A 9,604-nucleotide genomic window follows, 5' to 3' on the forward strand; every position below is an offset into this window, starting at 1 on the left:
TCGCCTTCCCCTCCTGGTATTGCTGCTCTCAATCTGGGTCCTGAGGGTTCATCTGTCTGGGTTCCCTGGGGTCTCGGCTCTGATCTGTACCCGGTAAAAAGACAAACGAGCCCCCCAGACTCCTTACCCTCAGTGACAGCCTGAGTGACAGCAAAAGGAGGAAGGTCAAACGGAAGTGACTTGGAGGACTCGGTGACATACGTGTCATTTCAAACACATGGTGGTGGGGGGAATAGGAGGAAAACAGACACCCACAGAAGCACACGGGAAACGACACTGAGTGAAGTCGAATCCACAAGTCACGGGATGGGGTGAAAGCTGCAGGCCTGCCGGGCGTTGGAAGACGTGTGGAAGAGTCCCCCTGCTGGAGTGGGCAGTGAGCGCGTGGGTAGCCCTGCTGACACCCGGCCTTTGGCCTCCTAGGCTCTAGCACAGTGAACCTAAACACTTCTGTCCTTTCAAACGACCCGTTCTGTGGCATTCTGTGGTGCTCTCCTTAGGAACGTGGGACAAGCATTGATAACTGAAAGGCCTCAACTTGCTTTGTGTACAAAGTCTAAGAAAGTGCACTAAGTCTAAGACAGTCCACGAAGTCCAAGCCCGGGGCAACCCGTCCACCTTAAACAATTATATATTTGGTGCCATTTTGTTGTAGAAGAAAAAAGTCAAGTAGCCTGACCCTTCTAATCCACAGGTCATGAGCGAGTGCAAATGTCCGTTGTCCGCACAAGTCAAAAGAGGGCTGCACTAGATGTGAGCTATCTGGCACTAGAGTTGAGCCATCAGTCACATTGATGGGGCAGAGAAGAATGTACACATGTCTTTGGGTTTCAAATCAAATGGTTTCTTTCTTCCATGACAGCCTGAAGAAACTCTCTCGGACCCCTTCAGGAGCACAGCTGGCCTTGGAGACTTTGAAGGAGTCTTGGAGCTCAGAAAAATAATTAGAAAGCATTTTGCAGACACACAATCCTGCCTAAGCGCTTCATCATCAAAACGGGAAGGTTCAGTATCTATAAAAGTATAGCTAAAGACCAAGTAAAACACAGACCTTTTCAGAACAGGGCCCACTCACTTAGTGGCTTCAAAGGGCCAATGATATGTTCTAGAAAATGTCAGGCACCAAGTGGGTCATATTCTTAGAAAGAGAGGGGAAAGAATTCTTCCAGAATTAGAGCTTATTATCCAAAAGTAATATCCAGTTACACGTCCACCAAGAATTGATAAAGACAAACACAAATGTCACGCTATTAGTGCCCACCCTCCATCGTTGAACCAGGGGTCTCCACTGTTCCAAACCGGGCAGCTAGCTCCTCCAGTGCCACAGCACGGAGCGAGAAGGCTCCCTGGGGCACGCTCTCAGCCTCATGGCGGACTCCAGCCCAGAACCGCTCCCCGGTGAGAGAGCCGAGATCCATAAAGAGCAGGTAAGTGGAAGTCAGATGGATCTGGCTTTGAATGCCAGGGCCACGATTCTCTGCCCTGTGACACTGGAAAAGTTACTCGACGTCCCTGAACCTCACTTTTCTGTAAAATGGTGGCAACCATAGAGGGTTATGGTCAGAATGAAGAGACGCAATATGCGAGATGATGCCTCACCTGGGATAGGTAATCAATAAGATCGATCCCCCTTCCTTACGTACGACGTGAGGAAGAAGCCTTCCTTCACAGGTGGCTTTTCTGTTTCTGTCGGGTGACCGAGGCAGGTGAGGGGACTGGTTCAAGGCCAGGCAGAGGGAAGCAGATCTCAGCTCTGGTCTTTCTGCTTTCCAGCGTTGTTAACCGGGTCTAGTTGTTAACCTCTTTGTGCCTGAAGATGAACTCAATTGATAATACCGGCCAAGTGCTTGACACCCTGTCTGGCCCCGCGGGGGTAGTTAAGCTCTGGCTCCTATGATTCCGTTCATTGTTTCTCCCTGGAACCTGGGTAAGACAATACAGCCCCTCCATGGAGCTGGTTCTAAATGAAAAATTCCCTCTAATTGTGAACTGTTCTAGGACAGAAAAGAGACTCCAAATTTCAAATATAATTGATGGAGACATGCTTCTTTATTAAGTCTTAAACAGGTCAAAGACTAAAGATAAAGACAAATCGCCCAGATGAGGCGAGCCATCAGCACTAGGCCTTAATACTGTTCAAAGATTTACAGACCCTGAGCCACTTACATAGGACACAGAGTTCAAGGGAAACCGTCACAAATCACATCGTAGGGGTCCAGAAGTGGGAAAGGGCTCATGATTGGTTACAAGATGGGTTCAGGGCCCTCTAACCACTCATAACCATGCAGACCCTCGTACCCCAAACTCCCTCAAAGGCACACCTAGGTAAGTCCCTCCGGGCCAGACTGCTTCTCCCCAGACTGGCTAGGAGTCAATGGATACTGAGACTATGTGGAGAATGAAATATGGATTTAGGACTTTCACTTTAATAGCAACCTTCCACAAACCCAGTGCTCAGAATTGAAATCTCATACACAATTCATGCCTGGGATCACGTGTGTTTTGATCCCTTTTCTTCTGGCAGGTGTAGCAGCCCCGGTGGTGCAATGGTTAAGCTCAGTTGCTAACCCAAAGGCTGGTAGTTCAAACCCACCAGCCTCTCCACAAGAGAAAAGATCTGGTGGTCTCCTGCCCTAAGGATCCCAACCTAGCCATGATTTGGAATCTTGGCAACAGCACACAACAGCAATGGTAGATGAGGAGTCCCTGGGTGGCATAAGCAATTATGCCCTCAACTACTAGCCAAAACATTGACAGTTCAAACCTACCTAGAAGCACCTCAGAAGAGAGACCTGCTAATCAACTTCTCAGCGGTCGCAGCCTTGAGACCCCTCAGCATACAGTTCTCTTCTACCACATATGACAAAATAACATTCAAGTGATCATGGAATTTCCTACATGCTTTTTGAAGCCCCCCCCCCCCTTGGGGCACCCCTAGAGTAAGAATCAGCTCCACAGCCACTCCCAACAGCTATTATTTTCAGATCCTCACCGATGCCGTGGCTGACTGCAGCAACCAGGCCGGTCTCCCATGCTCGTCTGCACGGGCAGCTTATCAATCACCTCGAATCATTGTCGCCTTTTGACCACTATGTGACCAATAAAGGATGGTAGGGGTGATGCTGTGGGTTATAACGTGCCTTGCGACAGCTGCCTAATTTGCTGGGACACTTGTAATGGACCCCTGAAGCCATTGTGCTGGGAGGAGGCCAAGCCACATGGAGAAGCCCCTGATAGGGGCTCTTATCTGCAGCTCTGGTCTGTGCGCCCAGGCGTCAGAGCCACGAGGAAAGCAGCTGCCAGGACGCCAGCCTCCAGCCTTTGAGATGCTCCAACGTGGGGGTCTTCTGAGCTGAGAGTTCAGACATCGCAGCCGGCACATTCTCGGAGACCCCCAGGGCCTGATCCAAACTCTGGGCTCCCCTAATCCTGGAACGCATTAAAGTGAGGATTCCTTAAAGGCCCTTTATTTGGGGCCAGTTTGTATGTGTGACCAGAACCCGACCCTTTGTGGAAAAAAGACCATAATTTAAACTTCCTAGAGTTAAATTATTGTGAAGGGAAAATGACTTTTTGGAAGCATCGAAAGAAGTTAGTCCTCTTTCCAGACCACTTTTAATTAGGGGTTTGCCTTTTGTGTTTCTGAGGGCTTGGGATTGGTGTAGAAACTGCACGTCAAACACGGGCTGCGTGGCTTATCTCCTGCAGCACATAGACAATTGTTTGTTTGCTTTTCTAGAACCAGAGTTCCCAAGAAGGAATTCTTCCTTTGACAACTAGGGCAATAAGTCTCTCTGGTGTTTGCTGATTCTGAAATAGAAAGCAGCGAGAAGTGTGCTGACAGTTGTGTTCAATCTCTGCTGAGCAGTTTGGGTAGCGAGTGGTCTCAGACTCCGAATTATCCCAGCCTCGTGGCGGAGCGGGGACCGGGTCTCCTCCACCAGGCATCGACGTGTGGCTCTGAGAGCTTGTGAGCGGGCGCTGCGCTCTCTTGCAGGGTGGCTGTGGCAAGGCCGGTCTGACTTTTGCCAAGTTGGTGTACTTGTGGACAGGTAAAGATGCAGAGGGACAAAGACAGGGTTTGTTCTGTGTTCAATTAGCATAACAGAATCCCATTTCGTAAAGGACATTTTCCTGGCGACCACCATCCGCCTCCCTGCCCCATACCCCCAGGCTATCCTGACTTCAAGCCACATGTTCTAGTAAAAAACTGATCTTACACCTTTCCTCATCACCACTTGCACTACCTGCCTGCCAGGGGCTCTGTTTTCCTCACCAGCGTCCCAGAGAATCCCAACCAGGGCTTCCAGCCAGTTTATTCTGGTTTGACCCTCACTGAGAAGCATCCTGAAGAACAGCCTGGTATCTAGAAGAATTGCCATCGCCTGGGGAATCTTGCTAAGGAGCCCTGGTGGTTTAGGCGTTGGGCTGCTAACCACGAGGTCAGCTGCTTGAAGCCACCAGGTGCTGCTTGGGAGAAAGAGCAAGCTGTCTGCTCCCGTGAAGAATTACAGTCTCAGAAACTCACCGGGGGAGTTCTACCCTGTCCTATCGGGTCACTTGGGAAAGCAGAGGGGCAGCAAAAAAGAGGAAGGCCCTCACCGCGATGGATGGACACAGGGGATGCAACGACGGGCTCAGACGTAAGAACACTGGGGGTGGGGGGGTGCACGGGACGGGGCAGTGTTTCCTTCTGTTGTGCACTGGGCAGCCAGGAGTCAGAACCGATTTGATGGCACCTAACAACAACATGCAGCCAAACAGACTCTATGGCAGGGATTATTGATATGTCTATGCCCCGGTGGCACCGTCAGGTAAGCCTTGGGCTGCAAACTGCCAAGTTTGCAAAGTTATCTGAACCCACCAGTGCTCCCTGGGAGAAAGATCAAACTGCTTCTGTAAAGGTTTCCAGCCCAGAAACCCTCCCTAGGGCCACGATGAATTAGAATCGACTCAGTGGCAGTGGGTCTGGTTTGGAGCCGTGCAGTTGCAGCTTCCAGTAGGATTACCAGATGCTGTTTAGCACACTCTGACTCATGGGGTGCCCTATGTGTCAGGGTTGGCCTGTGCTGCGCAGGATTGTCAAGGACTGATTATTCTGAAGTCGAGCTCCAGGTTTTTCTTTCAAGGCACCTCCGGCTGTACTGTCCCTTCCACCCCTGTCAGTTAGCAGCCAAACTTGTTAATCACCTGCCCCACCCAGTGTTTCCTCCAGCCGGATTGCTAGCGAGTGAGCAAAGGTAGGCTAATGGATCACAGGTACACCCTTGCCTTGGTTCCTCACTGGAGAAGTATCAACACATGCAGACACTGCCCCATCTGCCCCATGGATTGCGAGCCGGGCAAATGTACACTTGTTCCGTAAGGAGACCAGGAGTTTGATCTCATGTTCATGTACCTCATGGGGCAGTGAGATGATTTTATATCCACATGAATTTTTAGGCAAGTGTAGGGGTAGAGTCCAACCTGTCAATCAGTTCACAGCCGACGATGCTTCCTTGGGGTTGTGCACTTCTTATAAGTGGAGAACAGGGAGCCCCTCTCTGCCCCTTTGCCTGCCTGCTTGCTGGGACTCGGCTGTGGACTCAGGGCTGTCAGCACACTGCCGTGTTTCCACGGTCTCTGCGTCCACAGGATCCACCAGCCTGTGATCTCCCTGCTTCCCGGCTCACCATTCTGCATCACCAGCATGGGGCTGCTTTGGTCTGAGGAGGGACTTAGGGACTCCCATCAGACTTACCGACTAGAGTTTGTACCGGGCTGGGATGCCTTCTTGATATATAAGTACTTCTTGACATGAAGTGCTTTTGATACGTAGATGAGAGGTTCTGGGTTTGTTTCCCTAGACAACCTGGCCTAACACACTTCAGATACAGGTGGAACAAGGGAGCAGCGGCACAGAGATGACTTTTGGCGACAGACACAGGACCAGGGAGCCTGGTAAGGGATGTAAGGAAGGTAAGGTCTGTCTTTAACATCCCACCTCCCTTCCTTCTCCTCCTCTCTCTCCCTACAGGCCTGACCTGAGTGTTCTAGTGGCCTCCAGGCTTGTCTGTGTGGATGTCTACTCTCATCTGCTCACCTTTAGCATCCAACGCTGCAAAATATCTCTCCCTCCGTTGTCCCCAGAGCAGCACTGAGAAAGTGGTGTGAGTATGTGTGTGTGTTTGGGGGGGGGGCACATTTGCCCGTCTCTGAATTTGATAGTGAGAAGCCAAATCCACTCCAGCCCAAGGTCACTTCCCACAAGGCAGAGATTAGAGATGCCGCCACTGTCCATCCTTCTTTCACATGATCCTGACACCAACCGTCCCTCTCACAGCAGTCTCTGCTTCTCTGGTAGGTATGAAAACCACCCAGAACTCACGGACAATACTCAAGTGTATGGGGCTTATTAGGGAAGTTAACAAGTTCTCTCTGGTCCTCAGCCTCTCAGTCATGTGGTTCCTTGGTCTCTACCTCTGTGGGCCAGGAAACCCGCCTGCCACTCTGCCTCACTGCCACCTGGTCTCCGTGGTGTGTTTGCTCTGCCCGGGCGCCTGTGGTTTGAACGTGGCATGGCTTCTGCTGCCTCTGCCTCTTTAGGCAGCTGTCTCCAACACGCTCCCCTGGGGGCTCTTCTTCCCCGATGGGCCTGCGAATATTCCCTCTGTTCTCGTTTCTAGGATGGCTTATACTCAGAGGAACTGTGAAACTCACCAGTCCCAGGATTGGGGTCCTCTATGCCTTATTTCCATAGTTATGAATAAGTAATTCATTTCATCACAAACTCATTATTCTTTAGATACATGGATTGCCTGGCTAAGGAGCCCTGGTGGCACAGTAGTTAAGCACCCAGCTACTAATTGAAAGCTAGTTCTTGGCACCCACCCAATTGTCCCGGGGGAGAAAGAGCCTGCTCCTATGAAAATGACAGCCTAGGTTGTCACTGGGCCAGTTCCACTCTGTCACACGCGCATGCTCATGATGACTTGCATAGGAATCAGCTCCCTAGCACCTAACAACAACAATAAATTGTCTGGTTAGCTTCCCAACACGATCACTGAAGACAGAGCAGGTGAAGAAAGCTGATGGTGCCTGGCTATCAAAAGATATAGCGTCTGGGGTCTTAAAGGCTTGAAGATAAACAAGTGGCCATCTAGCTCAGAAGCAACAAAGCCCACATGGAAGAAGCACAACAGCTGTGTGATCATGAGTTGATCAGGATTAGGTATCAGGCATCAAAGATGCAGAACAAAAAATCATATGATTGTGAATGAGGGGGAATGTGGAGTGGAGATCCAAAGCCCATCTGTAGGCAGCTGGACAGCCTCTTACAGAAGGGTTGCAGGAAGGAGACAAACCAGTCAGGGTGCAGTGTAGCAATGATGAAACATACAGCTTTCCTCTAGTTCCTAAATGCTTCCTCCCCACCCACTATCACGATCCCAATTCTACCTTACAAATCTGGCTAGGCCAGAGGATGTATACTGGTACAGATAGGAACTGGAAACACAGGGAATCCAGGACAGATGATCCCCTCAGGACCAGAGCTGAGAGTAGCGAAACTGGGAGGGTGGGTTGGAAAGGGGAAACCGATTACAAGGATCTACATATAACCTCCTCCCTGAGGGTGAAGGGAGACATTGGACAGTGTAAGATATGATAAAATAATAATTTATAAATTATCAAGGGTTTATGAGGGAGGGGGTAGGGAGGAGTGGGGAGGGAAGGGAAAAAATGAGGAGCTGTTGCCAGGGGCTTAAGTGGAGAGCAAATGTTTTGAGAATGATGAGGGTAACGAATATACAAATGTGCTTTCTATAATTGATGTATGTATGGATTATGCTAAGAGTTGTATGAGTCCCCAATAAAATGACTAAAAAAAACCCCAAACTTTCAGGACCAATAATGAAAGTAGCCATACCAGGAGGATAAAGGGAAGGTGGGGGGAGAAAAGGGGAACCAATCACAATGATCTACATATAACCTCCTCTCTGGGGGACAGACAACAGAAAAGTGGGTGAAGGGAGATGTCGGTCAGTGCAAGACATGAAAACACAAATCTATAAATTATCAAGGGTTCATGAGGGAGGGAGTATGGGGAAGGAAGGGAGAAATGAGGAGCTGATACCAAGGGCTCAAGTAGACAGCAAATGTTTTGAGAATGATGATGGCAAAAAATGTACAAATGTGCTTGACACAATGGATGGATGGATGGATTGTGATAAGAGATGTACGAGCCTCCAATAAAACGATTTTAAAAAATTGTCTGGTTAGCCTAATTCATAGCAAGCTATGACTGACTTACAGGTCATGGGTTTTTGGGGGGTAGTTACACACTGGGTGGTAGTGGTTACACACTGGGCTGCTAACCACCAAGTCAGCCGTTTGAAACCACCAGCTATGCCAAGGGAAAAAGAGTTTTCTACTTCTGTAAAGAGTTAGTCTTGGAAACCCACGGGTCGGCTCTCTCTTACCCTATAGGGTCCCCGTGGGTCAGCATCGACCTGACGGCCGTGAGAGCTGGCAGGAAGGGAAGCAGCTGCGTGCACTCGCCTTGACAGCGGGAGGTACTAACTTTCCAAGAGCTCAGTGCCCGGCCTCTGCCCAAGAGCCAGGACGAGGACAGAAAGTTCAGTTCCTTTTCATGCTGCACATTTCATTCCAAGTCATGATCCTTGTTGGGCTTATTTTCTTGGTATTGTGGTAAAATATACACCAAAGTTACCATTTCAACTTTGACGTATACAAGTCATCGGCATCGTATACAATCCGATGATGTGGTGCCATCGCCACAATCTAGTTCTGGAACATTTTATCACCCCACAGGGAAGCCACAGACTCCTTCAACAGCAGACCCCCTCCACCCTATTCTTATCCCAGCTCCTGGCAATCACGCCTCCTTTTCTGTCTCTCTGAATGTACCTATTCTGGGTATTCTGTGTAACTACGTAGAATCACACAGTGTCTGACCTTAGTATATGTTTTCAAGGTCCATCCACGTTGTAACAAGTATCAATCCTTCATTCTTTTTAATGACTGAGTAATATTCCACTGTGTGTCTATTCCAAATTTTGTTTATCGATTGGCAGACACTTGGGTTGTTTCTACCTTTCAGCTATTGTGCATAGACCTGCTAAGATCATTCTCGTACAAGTTTTGAACACCGAGTCTCACCTCTAGGGGTTGTGTACTTAGGAGTAGGGCTGCTGAGTCACCTGTAAATTTGTCGTTTGCCTCGCCAACAAACCATCACCAAACTGGTTTCTCCAGAAGCTACTCCACTTTATATTCTGACCATCACTGTGCCAGGGCTCCAATGTATGGGGTCGACACCCTTGTCAATGGATGCTAGTTCACTGGTTGTTATTTTTTTCCCCTTCATGTTGGCTTTATTTCTACAGAGATGCCAATGATCCCAAATGTATGTCTGAAAGGGTAAAAACATTTGTTCTGTCACTCTGTTGCCAGACCTCCAGGGACCAGAGTCCCACCTTGCTCATCTTGGCTGACTCAGAGAGAAGTAATGAGGCAGTGTTGCCAGAAGTAGCCATCTATATTTAAGTTTGCGGACTCAGGGACACCTGACCCCAGCCACTATTGCATCGATTGAATGAGAGAG

General features: G+C 49.3%; 1 pseudogene; it reads left to right on the top strand.

Annotated features, from left to right (window-relative positions):
• Positions 1 to 1,367: 1,367 nt before the first annotated feature.
• LOC115868675 overlaps positions 1,368 to 9,604 on the top strand; it is a 93,792-nt pseudogene continuing 85,555 nt past the window's right edge.

This window comes from Echinops telfairi, unplaced genomic scaffold (assembly GCF_000313985.2).
Source record: "Echinops telfairi isolate 266 unplaced genomic scaffold, ASM31398v2 ScPeMD7_18;HRSCAF=68, whole genome shotgun sequence".
Taxonomy (NCBI): domain Eukaryota; kingdom Metazoa; phylum Chordata; class Mammalia; order Afrosoricida; family Tenrecidae; genus Echinops; species Echinops telfairi.